Source organism: Meleagris gallopavo, chromosome 1 (genome assembly GCF_000146605.3).
Source record: "Meleagris gallopavo isolate NT-WF06-2002-E0010 breed Aviagen turkey brand Nicholas breeding stock chromosome 1, Turkey_5.1, whole genome shotgun sequence".
Lineage (NCBI taxonomy): Eukaryota > Metazoa > Chordata > Aves > Galliformes > Phasianidae > Meleagris > Meleagris gallopavo.
The window spans coordinates 82,332,521-82,353,007 of NC_015011.2; the positions used below are offsets into that span (position 1 = coordinate 82,332,521).

Sequence of the window (20,487 nt, forward strand, 5' to 3'; positions counted from 1 at the left end):
TGTATTGCAGAGAACATTACTGTGTTGGCAGGGAAATGGGCTGGATGATCTAACTTATTTTCCATCTTCAACTTATCTGAGAATAATCCAGATCTCTGTGGATGTTTCTTTTTTTTTTCTTTTTTCTTTTTTTCTTTCCTTTCCCCCCCCTATTTATTTCCAAAATATTGTGAAGTGGGAATTATTTTTTTTTTAAGATAATGGTTTTTGACCTATGAGTCCCAACCCTCATCAAATCAAAATCTTTCACGTAACTTACTCTGCTTTCCAGATCTCTAGGTGAAGCATCAATAGTAACAGCTGGTTTCTGCAATGGACACCTGCAGCCTACACCTGCAGAGTTCTGGGGGTAGTAAGACTTTGAAACTGAACTCTCAGTCTGAACATCTGAGTCTGAATTACTTTTGCTTACTGCATTCATTACATGAACATATCTGTTCATTGCTTGTTCTGATCTGTACTTTAAGTAATAGTTTTTTTAAAGGTAAGTGTGCAAATTCTGTCAAGTCTTAAATGGTGAAGATTTAATATAACAAGTTCAGATCCTGTGAAAACTATGGCTTTCATTTTAAAATAAAACACTGACCAAAGCTTGGAAAATATCGGTCTAATGGCTTGAACATCAGTAGATAACTACCAAAATCTTTTTATCTTATGACTCACAAGACAGGTTTATGTTTTCCTACATTTGGAAAACCAGAACTGCCAGTAATCTGATATGTCAAATAGAGAAGAGGATTGGTGGGTTTGTGTTGTTTGGAATCAGTCACAAACAAGAAGGCCTCAGTGAGTTTGAGAGAAGTAGTGCAGACTGGTTCCTGCTATGAAGGCTTGGCATTTGTCCTTCTGTCATGCCAGAAAACTATTGTTGGAGCCCTGCCAAAAGTAGAAGATGGGCTGATTATAATGCACGGCTGAATTAAGATTATACTGATGAGTGAGTGTCATTGACTTGTTTTATCCTGTTCTTAACTTTCACACCTTAGAGTAAATGGCAACATAGTATGTGTCCAAGGAAGTGCAATTCAAATACATTCTAGAGAAGCTCTCATGCAACCAAAGTGCCAAGAGATGGTGACCAGATACATATTTTTATTGAAGGGAAGGCTAATTGGTTGTTTCCTGGTTTTATGGATATTTTACTGATTTCATGGAAATATTTATATCTTTTGCAAGAAGCAGTAAGTTTGCTAAAAATAACTGCTACTCAATATCCCATTAAAACATTTAGCACAAAGGAAAGTTGCTGAGATGCCTAGCCTTTAGACACGATTTTTTAGTTTTTTTTAAAGTGAAATACATAATTCATCATAAATATTAATTTTCTAGAAAATGTAGAGCAAAGGGCATCTCTAATTTCAAAAGGGTAGAGTGTTTCGAGGCATTGCACATTGGCTTGTAATAAAGAAAAAAAAAATCAGTTTGAAAATCAAAAGAAGTTAGAGTAGGAAGTGTATGACTTTCTTCTTTATTCATTTGTAAACTTGTGTGATGTCTTCCATAAAATTTCCCTATGAAATATGTGTTATGGAATTATATTGGTAAGATTGAGAGGAAATAAATACATTACCAGAGTATGGTATTTAAGAAGAATAAAATAACTTCTGTTCAAGCCAAATCATTTGGCTGACATGTAAGTGAGCCAAAATTGCTGTGGAATGTGAAGATCACAGAAAAGTGACTTTTAACTGGTACTTCTGCAGAATTTCAATATCTTCAATATGTTATTGCTTTTCTCTTTCACTCCCTCACCATGACACATTTTTTCCAAAAGTAACATCAGTAAGTGAATATGTCTATACGGATCTGAGCTGGTGTGAGCAGAGTTGATAAAAAGACAAGCATACAACACCTGCATGGTCTTTATCTGACTTAGTTCTCATTCATTTAATAAAGGAACAGAAGCACAGAGGATATTTTTGCTGGATAGTTTTAGTGTTGTACCATTCACTACAAGGTTTATGATGACTCATTCTTGCAAAGAGCCTTCATTTTTCCTATCTCTTGTTCCTATAGAAAAAATACAGCATAGATTGTATTGTTTCAATATTGTCTTTCATTTTACTTGAGATGTTTTATTGTGCCTATTCCCCCCAAAAAAACCTTTTTTTGTGTGTTCTCATGTACAGGCACATGTGTACATTTCTATAAATAAGGGACTCGGGTCAACAAAGTAAAAGTTAAATATCAGCAGATAGTTAGTTTATCCCAGTTTAAAAGAATTCAAATGAAAGATTCATGCCAACGACAGCAACTCCACTGGCTGAAGTACTCACAGCAGTTTTGGATCAGGATCACGGGACATGTAAATGGCTCAGATAGGCAATGTAAATATCTCTTGCAAATAAGTAGTAAGACTGCAAGTTCTTTATGGCAGAAATCATGTAGCTCTACCCTTGCATTCAACAAGTATTAGTAAATAGCCTTCAGCATGTCATTACTTCGCAAACTATAATCAGTTTACCATCCTAACCCTGATGTTAAAAGGTTTGCTGTAACTGTGTTTTGACAAATGGGAAACTAAGGCACGTGAAAAGAACTTGTAACACTTAGACAAGTTGTGGGTGGCCTGACTCCTGCTCAGTGGAAGTTCAGTACCTGAATAATATGTACACAGATCCCGTATCCAAGTCCTGTGTTGAAATGTAGATCTCATCACATGTGTTAACCTTACCCCAGAAATGTCTTATCTTCCCTACAGAGTAATTTAGGAAACAGCTCAGTGCAAAAGCAAGATGCCAGTACTAATTTCCATTCAAAAGAAAGAAACAGTGATAACAAACACATCTATCTAAGTACCTACCTGCAATATCTCTCTTTCAGATTGGAGATATTACAGTGAATTATAGACTTCCACAACTGGAGTTAAATGCAGAAAGCCAGGTACTTTTGCTATATTCATAGAAGTGCTGATACCTTTGAGAACCTCTTATGGAGAACTTGAATTAGTCATAAAGAGAAATAAGCCCATTGAAGTGTCCGTACTAAAGTTCATAGTGCTGCTGAGCAATACGAAAAAATAAGCATTTGGTTAGCTCCTGCTACACAGAAACTGTCACGAAGCACTCAAAATGAGAGTATTCAGCAGTAACGTGGTATGCTCTCAATTGAGTCAAATTCACTGAACCGGGGGACAATAAAAAGAAGGAATGCAAAGCTTATAGCTCTCTTTATGAGATTGGCAAAATCTATACATCAAGATCTGGTTGTGTTCAGCAGTTACTCATTTGAAAACACTTTGTATGTTTTTACAACATGCAAATGAAAAATCAGTGAAATTATAACTGAGACTTTATACTTCCATCCAGTATATCATAACTTCCATGATCAAATTATTTTATGTCTTTATTTTACATTTCTTAAAATATCTCTATTTTAAATAGATTCAGCTGAGGAAAATATTGGTTTTAGAGCAAGGATGGCTAAACCAATGAATAACTAATAAAAATGCCAAGTTCAAATCATCTCTCAGATTTAGGATTAATAAATCACACCTAAAAGAGCTGACTAGAGGAAATAAATTGCTGAGTCAGTTTCAATGGGATTTAACATCTGTCTAAATCATTGACGAGTTTAAAACAAAAAGTCTGTCAGGTTTGTGTTGGGGAGGATTCTTCTTTTGAATTGAAAATACTTCCAGTTTTTCTTAAATTTCTTCTACTTTCATCTAGCTATACTGAAGCACATCAATAAGAAAAGCACCTCCTTTTGGTCTTTACATATGTAAGTTCTAGAAGCTATGGCTAGTCTCAAAAATAAAATGTTATTGGAAGAAATGATAAAAAATAGTGATATTTAAAAAGTGATTATTTTTAGTAACCCAGTTATTAAATCTCTAAATTTGGACATCTGATAAAAAGAATGAAGGTTTTATTTGTTTAAAAAATAAATAAAAATGATCTTTGAGGCTAGCTTCACTCTACAGAGCAATAGTCTTTGGGCTGTTTCAAGTGAAAGACTTGAATCTCCAAGCATTTTAGACAGTCTTATTTACCTTCCTTCTGTCTGTGCAGAAACATTCTCCTACCAAGGATGCGATTTCAAGCATACAGAACTGACAGACTTTGTTTGGAATAAATTCAAGCTCTTTACAAACTATTTACCCTAAAGAATGTGTAGAACCTTCCTTAAAATGTCTACGGTTACCAAAATAAGGATCTTGGTATGTATGTACGCATATGAAATATGTAATAGAAATGAGCTATTTCTCCAAGTCGGAAAAAGGACTGCACAGAGAAACTTTGCCAGATGACACCAGGTCGTTAAGTGCTTTGTGAGAAAACTCTTGGCCTCCCCTTCTTACTGATGAAACTTGCTTTCCACTTCAGTGAGGCCAACACTTCACTCATGGATGATGCCCTGGAGATTATCAAGAACATTAAGAAAAATTTCCCATCACCCCTGATTAATTATCCAGAGTAAAAAGCTATCCCTTGGGCAACTAGTGTCTCAGCTATAGATGGACGCTGCTATGTAAATTTTAATCCAATGCAAAGTCTGCAACCAGCAGGATAACTTCATCATTACAACAGTCACTGCTAGGCAATAAAGCAGATCAGCAAAAACCAATTGAGACTACAATTCTCAATGTCTTATCCAAAACACTGGTGCCAGTTTGGGCTGTGCTGAATAAGCATACAACTTAATATCTGCTGGCAGATTTGAGAGATGTAGTCCAATTGTAGAATTATAAAGCATACTCACTAAAACTGATTGCTTTCCATTACGGAGATGTATGTAAATACATTAGTAAATGCACACCTATGTAGCATTGTCACAGCCTAGATTATCCCAAGTACTAATTAATATCCAGCCCTGGGGTAAAATGGTCTCATATGTTCAGGAAAAATGAATGTGTACTTCTGCAGTTAATGTGAAGAGTTTTAGTTCTCTATGCTGTAAAGTACTCACACTTTTACCACCCTGTGTTCATGTTGGCAGCCTGGTAGCAAAAACCAAGAATAATCGTCATTACTCTCTAGTGCGGTAATGCTAAGAACTCTAAGGTTAACGACTCAAGTGTACTTGGGGGTTGGGGGCAGGAGGTAAGGAAAGGGAAGAAACACCCTAAAAAGGCTTTAGTAAAAACTAATCTCATGCATCAGAGTTATTTGTAGAGGAACTGAGGGAACTATATTGGCAAGAATGTGGAATGTCTCAGTAAAAATCTCAAATCCCTTCTATAGTACAAATACTGTTGTTGGTTTTTTTTCCCCTGTTTGTTTGAACATTCCTATTTATATTTTCCTATGAGTTAGTGCATTTAAAGTATTTTCTACTCAGTAAAGATATATAGCCAAGTATCCAAAATACTGTTTTTCTTATTAAAAAAAAATAAAAGCTGAATACAAGTATCTTCCTATAATCATTATGTTTCAGCATATAATTATCTTGTGAATGTCTTATTCTCCTCAGGTTAGTACATTGGAAATGACTCCTGAAAGTTGGATCAGTTGGTAGATGTGAGAATGAGTCCCCCTTTGATTGAGTCAATAAAGCCTTTCCCAGCATACCATTCTTCACTTACATTTTTACATCAGAAATAACAATGTAAAAAGAATGGCACTCGTTCAACTGCACAGACTATAATTAATTTAGGACATATTTTTGTTTTGCCCACTCACACATGTGCAGTCAACAAATGTACAGCTGAAAGAGTAGCACGATTAGGATGGTACTTTACAGGTGTTACAGTTGGAAGGATTATTGTGGTGGAAAAGAGACAATCAAAAAAGAAATGCTCAACCATATCCAAGGATCTAGGCATGCAGTGGAAAACTCCAAAAAGGAGAGATCTCCAGAAGGTACTCCTTCCCAGGTGATAGTCAGCCCTTAAATGGAATCTAGGAGGGGTGGAGCCTGGCTGGTCACACAGGTGAATTGCCTTCACTTGTACTCCTACAGCTGACCCAGTCCTTGCCTCAAGTGATCAATCAATGGTTCAAGCCATGACTCAACAGTTCCCATACACACACATCTCAGTGTTTTCCTCCCTCTCTTTTCAGTCCTAAACTGAAAATGTGGTGTTCTTGAAACTGATGTGGAGGCTGTGTATGTCTTGAATGGAACGTTTTATTTTTCTGTATGGTTTCTTTTGTGCAGAATGTGAGTTTGAGAGAACTGGAAAATTGGAGACAGAAAAATTGTATCATTGAAAAATTTTGTGCATGGACTTGTCTGTAGTTCTCCAAGAAGTGCTCAGTGGTATGGAAGTATAATTCATCTGACTTCATGGATAGGTAAACATAAAATTGGAAAAGATAAGTAATGTAAAGACAAATGTGTTAGGATATAGAGAGTTGGCTTTAATCTCTGACATAAAGAAAGAAAAAGGAGTGGGGAGTGAGAAATTTAAAAAAAGACAAAAAAAGACTATAAACCTACCAGGATTACTACTTGAGTTATCCAGGAAAGTTTGATGATTCATAAGTGTCTCCTGAGCTGCTAGTCTTTTCAGTTTGTTTGCCATGCACACAGTGCTCCCTGCCACCTGTTGTTAATTATAACATCCTATAAATCTTATGTTAGAAGACTAGCAATGAGACACAGTGCTTGCACTGGCTTAGTGGATGCTCTAGGAAAAAAATAATTTTTCAGGAGTTTATTCCTGGATGAGCTTCTGCAAACCTGGCATTGTCATGTACTGATATTTCTATTAAGAAAAACACAAGTGGATGCCTTTAAACAAATAATGTCCTGGCTTTATATAACCATTGTGGTTTCAAGCACATATAAACAAACACTGTGATGGGAAGCTGTCATTTAATAAATCAATACAGCTTGCTTGGTAATAAATATTTTTCTTAGAAACCACATTATTCTCTCTTCCATGGATCATATGACTTTGCAGTTCCTGCATTTTTTTATTTTATTGGAGCAACAAAGAAACGTGGGAAATAACTCAGCGTTGTGAAATCATTCAGCTTAGCAGAACCTATGCTCTGGTTAGAAAAAATTTAAAATGTCTCTTTTCAGGCATAGGTGGCCAAATTCTTCCCTTTTCCAGGTAGCCACAACTCAGCTGAACTACATGGTGCCACCTTTCTGAGATGAGGAAAGCATTTAGCTTTGGCTTAATCATTTGGATTTCATTGCCTGTGGTTTTGCAAAGAGAGATGAGCAATATTTCCATCTCACAGGACGGGGACTAATTTCTTGCCTGCATGGCCTTTGGGTACTTAAATAAAATAATAATGCTTAAAAAAAAGAATGCCTTGAATCGTAGCTATTCACTCTGTTTATACATTGGCTGCCACTTATATTGATATATATATATATAACTTCCACTTATATTGATAAATAAGCCTTTGTAGTCAGGTGTAAAAAGAAACCCAGTACAACAAAAACAAACAAAAAAAAGACAAAGATTTATATTCTGCTGTCAGTGACAGACTGATTCTAAATACAAGTCCTGTAAAGACACATGCAAGCAGGTGGCATTATAAGAAATTTCCTATTGCATTTAAACTGACGTATTGATGGATGTTGAATAACTTGCCTCTCTATTCGCATTACTAAAAACTGTAAGTTGGTCTAAAATATTTAACATCAAACTTTACTAAAAACACATATGATTTCATACATAAATACGTGCAAGCATGCAAGTGCATATATTTCACCTAAAGAATATGAGCAATAAACACTTCTCCCATAAATAATACTGCTTAGTATAAAGTTCTTCAAGTTTTCTACTGAGTACTAAGAAGGTTGTAAAAATTGATAAAAGTATGAAAATGCATTTTGTTTTACTGGGATGCTTTCACAATTTGCTATGGATAGTGAAATTAGTGTATTCTGTGCCACGTGGGAAAAAATACAGAGCTTCAATGGCTTATTGGCTCTACTAGCTAATAAAAATATGATTTTGATTATTCTTAAAACTCCTGATTCAACCTATTTTGGGTAAGTTAAGTTATATTGTCTTTTATAGTTCACGTAGCATTATGCGCATTCTAGTTCAATTGAGATCCATGGTAAAGTAGAGTGGACTTCCACAAAAAGAAAAAACTATTTCAGTAAGCCTTGAGTGGAAGCTGAAAAGTAACTTTAGGAATATTAATAACAGAAAGGCAATGAAAAGAGAGTTCTGGTTTTAGGCAAACAGTTTGTCAGTGGTTCAAAATGATAGTTTAGGAGACAGATAGGACAAAAAATTGCTGCAAGTATACAGGAAATATGAATCCTTGGAAGACAATTCAGACTAATGTTTGCTTAACAGGCAAGCTTTAAATGACCTTAAAAAAATTATGTGCCACGTTGGTTACTGGCCTGTAATAGAATTTCATTGCTTTGAAAGCAAATGTGGAGCCTGAGGCAACTTTGTTAGAGATACTAATAAGAATCTCCCTGTGCACCTACATCTGTATTTTTCCCTTTTTTTCTTTTCTGCGCTGTATCATATTTATACAGTATCATATTTACTTGAACATTACTTAAAACAATTAATTATCTAAACTAATAGTATATATTTTTTTCTGATTCAGTTTACCACAATTCAGCTACACTGGTGTGCATTTCTAGAAACTTCTTAGTTTTTCAACTGCAGGGAGGGAAAGAAGCTACAAACTACATCTTACATTACGAAAGATGCAGATTTCTACTAGGGCAACAGAGAGAATCCTACCAGTGTCTTGACTACTGATGTACAAGGAAAGGAGGGGAAACACTGAAGCTGTGTGAGAGTATAAATCTTTATGAAAATGTTTGCTGTGTATCCTAGTTCCAAGACTAATTGCATCTTTGCATTTTTAGATAAGATTCAACAGAAGCCACCTCCTATTTTTGGAATACAGTGTAGTGAACTGATGCCTTCTAGCCTGCACCCAAAGCTGCGTGTTCCTGTTGCTGACTTTGATCACATCAGTCCCACGTCAGTCCCACACTGCACGATTGTGTTCTTGGGAGGAAATGTGATGCTGCTGGCCAAGGACTGGTAAGCTCTCATGAATGCAGTTTTTCATGCTGAGTGAATAATATTTATAAAATAAGCTGAAGTAGGAACATCCATCCCACTAAGCAGAACCTTATCTCATTATGCAAGTGCCTGAGAAGCAGATGATCTCTCTCCCCAAAGAATATGCTGACAGCTGGCTTTGGACATGAAGGAGTTTTCTCCTCGTCTGGCTTAGGACAGGTACATTCATGTAGATTCTTCCTTTTGTCTTAGAACTTCTGACAAGATTGATTCTTTCAAAGCCAACAATTTTCCAAAGGAAATGAAACTTTGAAAGACTTGCTAATTGTTCCAGTATTAGACATTTCTTTGTGTCCTCAGTGACTTTAGCTCTTACTGCCAGTGCATCACAAAATGTAGTCTCTGACATATCTCTAGTGGTTATACAGTTGTCTTCTGACAGGCCATGAATCCAGAACGTTGCATCTATCATGTCAATATTCTATTCATGAAGGGAAAGGAACGGACACTTCCAGTTGCTTTCCAAACCGAAATCCATGTGCTCATAACGCATTACTGCTAAATTTGTAATAACAGATGGGGCTTAAATCTGCCTGTCTGATAGTGAAAGTGTCAGCGTTCCAGTCTTTTGGGTCGACTGATGCCATACTTCACAGCAAAATGTTCTCCCCAGAAAAATTTTTATTGGCAGGGAACAGAAGACTTCCGTAATGCTTAAAGACAAGTTGTTAGGAAGAAAATTACCTTGGCTTAGGAGGAGAGCACTTCACTGAAGCTGTTCTGATATTGAGACTTGACATCCGGCAATGAAGAGAACATAATAGTGCTGAGTATCAAATGAGAAGGGCTCTGGCTGTCTGCACTTTCTTCTGTTTCTGGAAAGGAAGGAAAGAAAGCATGCATGTTAATAATCTTCAAAATATTCAGAACATCAGAGAAATACTGTTTACTGTAGTTGAATAAATAAACTACAGAAAGATTGTTTTATTTTTCTATTTTAATATTTTTTGAAGTAATCAGAAGTTAAACAGGAGACAGCAGAGAAAATTGTGTTTAAAACTGTTGCTCAGGTTACAAAGACACCGTGAAGGGCTCACATTTTCTTTTATTTCATTTTTATGAGTAAAATTTGTCTGCGTTCCCACATGATGCTTGTGCGTAGCTCTGTAATTCACAGCAAGCTGTAACTTATTTTCTCTGTGGACTACTTTGTATATAAATAATAACTATTCAAAGATTTGAAGAAGTGAAAGCTGGAAAAATGAGGGTGAAAAATGAACTCTTTCACTGTAGAGTGACACAAAACCAACAGCAGAAAACAACAAATTGCATCAACCAAACCCTAAAATCTAAGCAGATTTTTTTTCTCCCCCCTCATAAACGAATAACAGTCGACAGTTCTGGAATGTGCACTCCTCTCCCATGAAAACATTTTTCCGCTCTGCCTTTTCCAAAAATCAAAAGTTCAAAGCTTGACTACTGCACATTATAAAAGAGCAAATTTGCCATGACACTTAAAGACATGAGTCAGTGTATTCAGCTTTCTTGAGGCAGGAAGAAGTTATGTTTCTGGTTAAGGCAAATTTTGAAGTAAAAAAATTATTTTTGCAGTTTTATATATCGCCTTACAATTATTTATCCAAATAGACAGTCTATTTTACTGTACTTTTAAAGTTTTAATTCATGCCCTGTTTGTCACTATTATATTAATTGAGGATTACATATCTTCAGAAAGCAAAATATTAACATTCTTGTTATACAAATGGATATATTCAATCACAATCACTGATATTCTTAGTATTATTTAGTATATCTGTGGCAGCCTGGGAGCCTCAGATGCTTTTCTTAACTATAAAGGGTGCTGCTTTTGCTCCTGAGAATAGCACAAACAAGGCGAGTGGCATGTAAGTAGAGGACAGAGACAAAATAAGGTGGCTTTGGACTGCTGTGAGTAAAGCAACTTTTATCTGGATTAAAAAGCATATGATTTTGTGTTGTCTTAAGTGTGAGGCGCATAACCCAATATATCAAGCAGCTGAATTTCTCTATGTAGTTTTTAAAGCTGTCTAGGAAACTTGGAACATCATTACCATTTATTTGGAGCAAGTGGCTGACTCATTCGTCTGCCTTAAAAAACTCTAGTTCTGTTCCTGAGCGAAGCAAGACGGATATTCTAGAAGTGACTCTTGTTGTACAACAGGAGAAGTGCAGAAAGTCACGGAGCTCCTGCTAGTATTGAGCCCAGCTGTTTCCAAATGCATATTTGATTTGGAGCATGTTAAAGGATGCAAACTACTGCTTGATAGCTTTAATGTGTTCAGTTCTTTCAGGAAGATTGGCAGTGCAAAGTCCGTGGTTTGTGGCTGAGACAGGCACACATTTGGGGTTGCTGGATCAAAGGTCTGGTCTAGATTTACACCTTTGACACTGAAAATTATGTTCGGTAGGATGGAGCCAAAATCAGATAATTTTTGAGCCTGGAGAAAGCCAACAGCTGAAATGATACCCAACAGTCTGGGTCCACCATCAGGATTAAATTTTCCCTCATTAATATATAAAGATTCTTACGATATTCCTTAAGAACAGCAGTGCTCAGCAACTGTGGAGAAAATATGCTCAAACTCAGGGACACTTAAAATTTCTGTTTTTGAACAGTGTAGCCTAGACTTGAGGCTATAATTTCTACAGCTACCACTCTCTTCCTGTTGCTTTTTTAAGATGGCATGAAAGAACCACAGCTGGAAGTTACACATTGTCATAAATTCTCCTTAGCTTTTAAAAAAAAACCCTTCTTTGTCTCACAGGTGAACACAAAGTAGGTGCAATGTAATTAACAAAATTAAAAAAAAACACAAAACTTTTCAAATTGAAAGGTTTGGGTTGGTTTTGTTTTTGTTTTTGTTTTTTTTGATCTTGTTTTTTTTTGTTTGTTTGTTTTTAGAGATCTTTAACAGATTGTGCCACTGAATTTATGTTGGTTGTGAAGATGACTGTAGAAAATGAAGGAAAATTTTGGGAAGCATATTTCTGGTAGGGATGAGTTCCACAAGTTCTTTCTCAGATGCATACATGTACCAGGGACAACATCTAGAAGAACAAGGCTTCTGAAGAGAAAAGTCTGAGTTAGGTGAGATGCTTGCTGGGTGAACTGTATTTTGATAACCACTGCAATAAAGACAGAACAAAAGCAAACTCTGCTGAATAGACATTAATCTAATTTTTGGTCATCATGCATTAAGTGCAATTAGGTGGCAGTGCCTTTACAGTAAGAGGGCAGTCAATTAATGACAGCCTAGAAATGATGAGTATGCTTGCTAGCTATGGGCAGATAAGAGAGAGAAGAGGATTTCCTCCTCTCTTCTCTGGAGCCAAGCATAGTCCTTGCTTGTATGCCCCTTGGTTTGCATACTTAGGCAATGCAGGCAGTCATACTATATATGTTCTGAAACAGGCAGAACCACAGATCGGCCAAGGTTCAGCACTCGCCACAGTTAGAACTATCACCCAGGGCAGATATGTAATTATCTGGCCCATGCTTCCGACTCCCACGTTATACAAGTGAGCAGGAAAGAGACTCACACCAGAAGTTAGCAAAACTGTGTGATTTATAACATTGGTGGTAGGTGGAACAGAGGAGACTGGAACCAAGAGAGCCAAATATTTTAAGCATCTGCTACAGGCCTGTGCCAGATGCAGGATACCAGACAAGATGTGCCATTTGTCTGTTCTTGAATGGAATTTCCTATGTCCCTAATACCAAGCAAACTCTGTTTATTTATAATATAACTCCTTCTGGTTTTGGAGAGATGATATACAGCACATTTCATCTTTTCACGCTCACAATGATATTTAAACACTTGAAAAGTGATTTATTTAGCTGTATAAATTCAGTCAGGCTTGGCAATTGTTTTGCTTTGTCATGGCTAAATCTGTAAAGGCTGGCAAACTCTTCAGGGAGGCTGAACTGTGTAGTTTACAGAAGTACAGCTTTCCATAATGCTGTCTGGGTTAAGAATGAGACTGAAGTTCTTTTAAGACCTGCACCAGTGGGCACTGGTTTCAAGTGACAGTCTTCATGGGCATAAAAAGAAGAATGCTATTCTACTTCTTTGTGATCATAGTTAATAATTATTTCCCAAAGAAATCAGCAGTAATTTCAAAGCAAAACTTTTTTTCTCAGGATACATCAATTCAAAACTACAGCTCTTTGTTGAAAACAGATGTATTACTTGTAGTTTCCATTTCCTGGAGGGAATTTCTAGACAAAACTAGAGAGAAGCATAACCTTCCCTGAGTAACAGTATCTCATAAGGAGATCTATTACCTGCAGATTGAGTACCCCGGTTTTGAGTCTCTGTATTGCTTTGTTGATACCAAAGACACAAGACCCAAACTGCCCTTAAGACCAAATGGAAAAATCAGTGCTAGAGTGCCTGAAACTGTAAGGAAAATGCAACAGTCCTGTAGTAGAAGTCCTTGGCTTTAGTACAGGTCAACTGCAGGGTCAATCTTCATTAGCTTTCACTAATGTTTGCACCCTTTCCTGCCAGCCTGGGTACATTTGCTTGCTCTGCTTAAAGGCTCACTAGGCTGGGCCTGTCAAACACAGTGGCTTTCTCCCTGGGCCATTTTTTGGTACTTGAGCTCTAGTGTCACATCCCCGAGTCCTTTTAAAAGTGGACTATGTACTGTTCACCTTGCTGGTTTCCAGACTAAGACCTTTTTTGAACTGTTGCTAGATTTTGAGTTCAGAGGAGATAACAACTAAAACAGACTTCTTGACCTGGGCTCTCAATAGGCACCAGGTTGCTCGTTTGTTTATTTTCTTCAAACACACACACAAAAAAAAACCCTCAGAAATGCCCTGGCTTCTTTCAAGGATGAGACAAGAGAATTAAAACCAAAACAAAGCAACTTAAAAATAATTTAAAAAAAAGAAGAGAGAAGAAGTGACAAGTTCTAGTCTCAAATTTGCTGACAAATATCGAGTGCCCACAATTACCAGTAATCTTAGTTCTTCCAGTGGTACTGCCTAACACTTTCTACATTAAAACATGTGCCATTAACTGCCTGCATAAACATGCTGCATGAGCTCATCCTTTTCTACCTCATTTTTTCTATTTATAAATTTCAGGCTGTAAAATTTGCCTGTGGTATTGCTCTGAAGTCCAGCTTCTGATTGTAACGGTTATTACAATAGTAACTGCAACAGATGTCAGAATGAAGTGAAAGCACTGTCATTTAGCAATTAAAGCGTAGACCACAGCCATCACTGTCTTTGCTTTGCTACAGGTGTGAGACCCCACAGAGCAGGAAACAAATGCTCACACTTGCTTCCAGATATAGTCCTTTATTAGGACAGTATCCTTATTTTTTTTTTTTTTCTCCAGTCAAAGGTTTTTCCAGTACACGTAGCTGTTCCTAGGTTCGGCTAGAAAAGATGCAGCTGCATTTTTTGGCTTACATAGCTTGACTTCAATCCTAAGCAACAGCTTAGTCAGAGCTGTTTTACAAAACTATTTCTCTGTAAATGTTTTCATTCAATAGTCAGCATGTGATATTTCTGCTTCCTTAAAACCACGACAGACTGAGTGCCTTATCTTCTTATTAGCAGGCTGGTTAAAGACTAACTTGGGAGGTGGTCTGAAAACTTGGGCCAGAGATGAGTCAGCACTTAATGAAAGCTTGACGCTGAGGTGGGGTCCAGCGATACTCAGCCCAGTATGCTGATGCTGAGTGACAGCATCTCAAGTGGTCAGCCTGGAGAGGAATTTCTAAAGTAGCCTTGAACTCATGGTTTTGGAGAGTGTTGTCCACAAATGGGCCTCGGGGAACAGAGTATAAGATGAAGGATCCAGACTATCTTTGGATGTTTTGCATGCCTTCACATTTGGTGGTTCTCAGAACCTGGAGACACGTCCTTGCTTGAAGATTAGGACAGTCACAAGCATAGCTAAATCATGCAGCCGACAGAGGCTCTTGTAAGGAGGCTGCTGCTGCTTCCCACAGAGGTACAGTCCAGCCAAGAATAGCATGTGTTTCCTCCTCTGCATCTAGCACAACTGCAGCTAAGTGGTTGCTTATGTTCAGAAATGAATGAAATATTCAATGAAAACAAGAATCTTCACTGACGCGACAACTGCTTCTTAATAATTACACAAAATACTGTTGTCTTGCCCGTGTGCCTGACTCTCTAAGGATAATGGAGACAGCTGAGTGTTTGGATAGCTGCTGTTTTTACTGAAGAGCAGGGAGGGTGTGCCTTAGTGAGGGCATGTTCACAAGAGTTTTATCCCAGAAAGAAATAGGTACATCTGGAAAGAGCATAATCCAGGTTGCCAGATTCTGGCAGTGCTATTAGGAATAATCCCTTCTCAGGAAGGTACCGAAATGTGGCTGTCTGGTTTGCCCACAGGTATCTGGGCATTTTTCTTGGCAGGCGTGGGTACTGGCAGTTATTCGGCATTTTGATTCCTGCCCCAACTAGTGCCTATTCTTTCTTTGCTGAGGATGGAAGGATACGCCTGTGGTTAATTCACTGGCCTAGGGATTAAGCAAAGTGAGGTCTGTTCAAATTCTAGTCTGCATCCTTGGCTGGGTCACTTAAGCAAGAATTTTGAAAAGTGCTCAGCACCCACAAACAGGATCAGGTTTTTCAAAAGCTTTCTACTTCCACTAAGGCAGTGGCCAGATGATCAAAGGAACTTTTCAGAAAATTTGGCTACGAGTGCCATTGTGAGAGCTACTGGGTGCTGAGCACTCCTGAAAATCTGGTTCTCGTTGAGGTGCCCTTGTAGGATCTGAGCTCTCCCACCAGTCTCCATCGTGATGGGAAGACACTTGAGAATCTGGCTTGTCCCTTGGAATGCTACACCAGCAAATTTCTCTGTGCCTCAATTCCTTCTAAAATGAGAGTGACATTGCCAGGGTGCTTGTAAGGATAAATTCATTAATCTACTGTAGGTGATGTTCTTGGATGCTTCTGCAGTCAGGAGAGGGAGGTGAAGCATTTGTAGCGTCGTATCTTTCCAGACATACCAATCATCTATGTAAGAAAGAGTCTGTTAAAGGGAATAGAGCAGGATCCAGGAATCAGCTTTACTGTATGCAAGATTTACAGGCCGTCAAGTTCAGGAGCTGCTGCTCTTTATTTGCCTTAAATTCCCAAGAGTGAGTCAGAGCTCTGCCATGCTAGGGGATGTAACAAGGAGATCAAAATGACGCACCTTGAAAAATCTTTGCGTCAAACAACACAGGGTGGGCAATTTTCTTTGGAAAGAAATGATAAAGCTGTTCTATGCAGCTGTTTGCCTCCTCCCTGCCTCTGAATACAGCAGTTTTATCGTTTTCTTTCCTCAAACCAGACAAGAAGTGTCTGGTGATTCATGTGGGAGTTTTGAGATATTCGGATTTCAACTTTAAAAGATCGACTGCTCTCCTTATTAGACTGGATACCCATATACAGTGTTATTTGGGGGTTTTTCTGTGTTTTTCACCAAAGAAACTTGACTTTGAAATTTAATTTTAGTTTACTTTTAAATTCACAGTGGCCTCAATTTTGCCTCCAGATGGGGGAAATCTGAAAGGCCCCACGCCTCCCGCTGTGCATGCTGAGCGGCCCTCTCTCAGGATGCGACATTTTCTTTCCAGCTGACAGAGAAGCTTCACCTCCTTCTCCTCCCCCATTTTGGCCTTCCAGTACTGTCAGCATCTGTGCGTGCTAATGCTGCCCAGATCCTTCTCCAAGGGGCACTGAGGGCTGGCATGCAGAAGCTAAGCCCCTGGGCTGTATCTCCCAAACCCAAAAAAACCTCAAACGCATTGTTTCCATAAACGCTCCTCAGCTGACTGCGCTGCAGGGAGTTTCTGCGCTCCCCAGCCCTTGCCCCTCCTTTTGGGAAAGGGAAGGGCAGGCTCCACATCACTTTTCTTACCGCCTGTAGGCAGACGTGGTGCTGACACCACCACAGCACAAAATCGTGTCACAGAAGACGTGAACATAACACACAGGGTCTGATCTGGCTGGCAGGGGCACCAAGCAGGACTGCCTGGTGTCCTGGCCCTGCCCACAGCCTACTGAGGGTGGGATGCCCTGGTGGAATGTGCTGCCAGTTAATAGCAATTAATGGTAGTGGGAACACCCTGCTGCTGAGGGGATGGGTGGGGGTGGGGCAGGTGCTTAACGGCTGCTCACGGTGTATTAGACAAAAGTAGGGTTTTCGTTGTTGTTTTGGATTATTCGGTGGTTTTTTTTAGTTTGTTGCTTTGTTCGTTTTTTTGAAGTATAATCTAGCAGGTTGAATCAGCTTCACATAACACCACCTTGAGAGATCTGGGGCTTCAGGTATGACAGTTTATGTCTTTTTGGAGGCCTCAAATATGTTTCATATTCGAGCGGGCTGAAATACCTGTCCTGGGCAGCAGGGAGGGGAATGCACGAAAGGGAGGGAGGGCTGCACTCCTCTGAGCCCTGGGTGCCCTGTGGAGCAGCAGGTGAGTCGGTCTCAGTGGCAGCTAAATGAGCAGCTTCTGGTCTTGTGCACGTGGTTGAAGCACCGTCATTATTACTGAGGGTTAAGGCTGGAAGTTGTAAGCATCTGTCACACTAAAATTCCAGCTCTCAGTACGTGTGATGGGACATTGAAAATATAATAGACTTCCACTTGTTTATTTTTCAGACCCTTGTTTTCCTGACATGAACAGTTAACAGAAAGTGAAGAGCAAGAGTAGCAGAGAAAATGTCTTTGAGCAGTTGCAAATTAAATTTGTTTAACTTGTGTCTCACAGACCTTTTGTATTGAGTTCTTGAGAGCATTCAACATACGAGTGACAGATGTGATGTTGAAAATAGGGGGTTTCAAAAGAAGAATAAAAATATTCATTGCAAGTTAATTCTGAACTCAATGAAAGGCAGTTTTTGTGCTCAAAATTCTAATCTAAGAGCCATCTTGCTCTGTCTGAGGGACAGAGGTGTACCCTGAGAGCCACATGCCAAAAGAAACCAAGTAGGTTAGATTTTAGATGCTGTTAGCAACTTGTTTTAGATTGCTCTTGTGCAACGAAAAGGTAGTGTTTGTGACATTACAAAAAACAGATCAGAGTGGATTTCCTTTACAATAAAGCTTTAAAGTCATCTGATAATTTTATACCAGTACAAAAATAAAAACTTTTCTGCTGGAAAATGAATCTTTAATCAAGAATCAGGCTTGGATGTTAACATACCGGGATATTATGAACAAAATTTTTAGCTGTGGCTGGTAATGCAAACTCAGAGAGCAATACTAAAATGCTTTCTGTGTTCCCTGAGGTAATGCGTTATGCTCAGATCCCCAAAGATAATAGTAGCCCATAGGAGTTCCTGGGAGCAGGAACTAAGAAAGCACCCCTACAGTGACAACTTGGCCTCCTAATGTCAGCTGTACAAGTTGGGGCTGGCAAACTGCAGGGATTCCTGTAACTGGCACAGAGCATCCAGCTACTGTAGGACTCTTTTGTGGGATACAGAAGCTGCTGCTACAGATGCGCATACAGCCAAACAGTTCAGACATCTCACCACCCAGACTTGCAAGCAGCTTGTATGCACAGTGGGAACTCGGTTCATCATGAATACCCTCATTCTTCACTGGAGCCTATTTCTGGAGCTATTTTTCAGGAGGGCCATGGTAGGATGGGACAATTCCTTTGATGCCTTGTCAATTCATTTAGGGAATTAATAAATAGGCATGGTAGCTCTTGTGAGCTGACGCTCGGCTTGTGAGTTCTAAATTACATAAGTACTGAGACTTGTCCAGTAACCTACAGCAGCACCTCACCAATCATAATCACAAATATTTCAGTCTCAAAATACCTCCAAGAGGAGCCTAATAGTGATTACAGGCGTTTTTGAAAGCTCAGCTGGATTTTGCTAAGCTCTGCCCACCCTCAGCAAAAATCTTTCAATTCACTGGAGGGTTGTGCTCTGTTTGAGAGCTCTATTTTTTATTTTATTTTTTACCCTCTTTGAGTTGACCAGAATTTGGCTTTGGCCCTTTAAATCCTCCTCCCTATCAGTTCAGCAACCGCAGAGGCAGTTTGTTACTGAAAAGAAATCTAAGAATCGGCTTTGGCCAGCATTGTCTTGGAAAGTTCACTTTATTAACATGCTTTTGGTTTTATTTCAAAAACACTTTGACAAGCACTGACATTTTTGGAACCAGTAAAGCACAAGAGACTTACTCCTAAAGGCCTAAGCTTTGCATTTTTCTGCAGCGAACAATGTGATGTGCTACTATGGTAAATTCAATTCAAGCCACTGACTGAAAGCAAATAAGTACTGAGTGTTGTCTTTTTTTCTTCATTTTCTAAAATACGTTTTGTGTGAATGCTAGTGCTTGTGGGGTGTATTTGCTTAACTACTCTTAGCTTATTTGCCTTTTATCCACTGTACAGGTGACAGATATCAATGTTGGCAACATAAATTTCTCCCGCAAGCCTGCTTTTATTTCTCAACTTTGACCTAAATTAACAACTTTCTGACTTCTTTTGCTGAGATTTGCCAACAGAGGTCCCAGTTGTGTGTTTTATATTAATGTCCATCATCTAAGAGTTGGACTAAGTTCACCTTATTCTTTTGCTGGAAAATGTATGAACACTTTCTTCTCCTTTTTCTTTTTTTCTTAAAGGCAAACTGAATGAAAAATTCTGGTCTCTGAGCTGCATAAAAGATCTTTGTTCTGATATTCCACATTCACTGGAGCTCTGCACGTGGTGGGAAGAATGGAAGAGCAGAACAGAGGTAAGCCCTTTGCTGGCATAAACAGACTTGACTGCTAGTTACTTCAGTGGTAAGCTGATTGCTTTTGGTTTGAGTGTCCCCGGAGCTGTGCCGTCATCATTCTGTCCTGTTGAAAATTATATCAGTTAAATGAAAGACAATGTAAGCATTGCCATTTTAGTGATTGTATTGTATTATATGTACATGTGTTGTTGCTTCACCTCTTAACACTGAGTTGTATTAGAAACTTGATTTGCTCTCTGGAATTTTAATTTTGGAAGTGATCAAATGCTTTGCTTGAAGGACCCTGTGCAACTCCTCAGTGTACTATCCGTCCACTTCTTACTTTCGCTTCTGAAACAAGAATAGAGCAGTATCTTGGTCTAAAAAGAGTGGTTCCTTTTATAGTTAGCAGGAAACATGCTGCAGATGTTTCAAAAATCTGACTTTTAAAATACGTTTGTTTTCCTAGTATGTCAGGCTATTAGCTCTGAGTCATTCTGACTTTAATAGGATAGATTTGTGTATCCTATACATTGCTACGAGAAATTTCCAGGAGTCGAAGCAAACCTGGATATCTGACTCAGGACCTTTTCATTTTTAGTGGTATAGATGTTTATTTAAAATAAAAACTCCCTCTTAAGTTTGCAAAATATTACAGTTTTTCCATTTCAGTTTTGTTTCAGAGAAGCTACATAAATTACACAACCTGTTTCTCCAATTGTATGACCAGAATATGTAGGCCTTTCCCTAAGAGAATAGAAAAGATCAATACCAATATAGCTTATTTTTGTGGTTTTCTGTTGTTGTTGGGTTTTTT

The 20,487-nt window shown here is 38.4% G+C and overlaps 1 protein-coding gene across 1 annotated transcript in view; it reads right to left on the reverse strand.

Annotated features, from left to right (window-relative positions):
* The window catches only part of COL8A1 (collagen type VIII alpha 1 chain), an 86,778-nt gene that overhangs the window by 60,743 nt on the left and 5,548 nt on the right, over positions 1-20,487 (reverse strand). Inside the window, 1 exon segment of the mRNA XM_010719996.3 lies at positions 9,659-9,789. The gene's annotated coding sequence lies outside the window, so the exon portion shown is untranslated.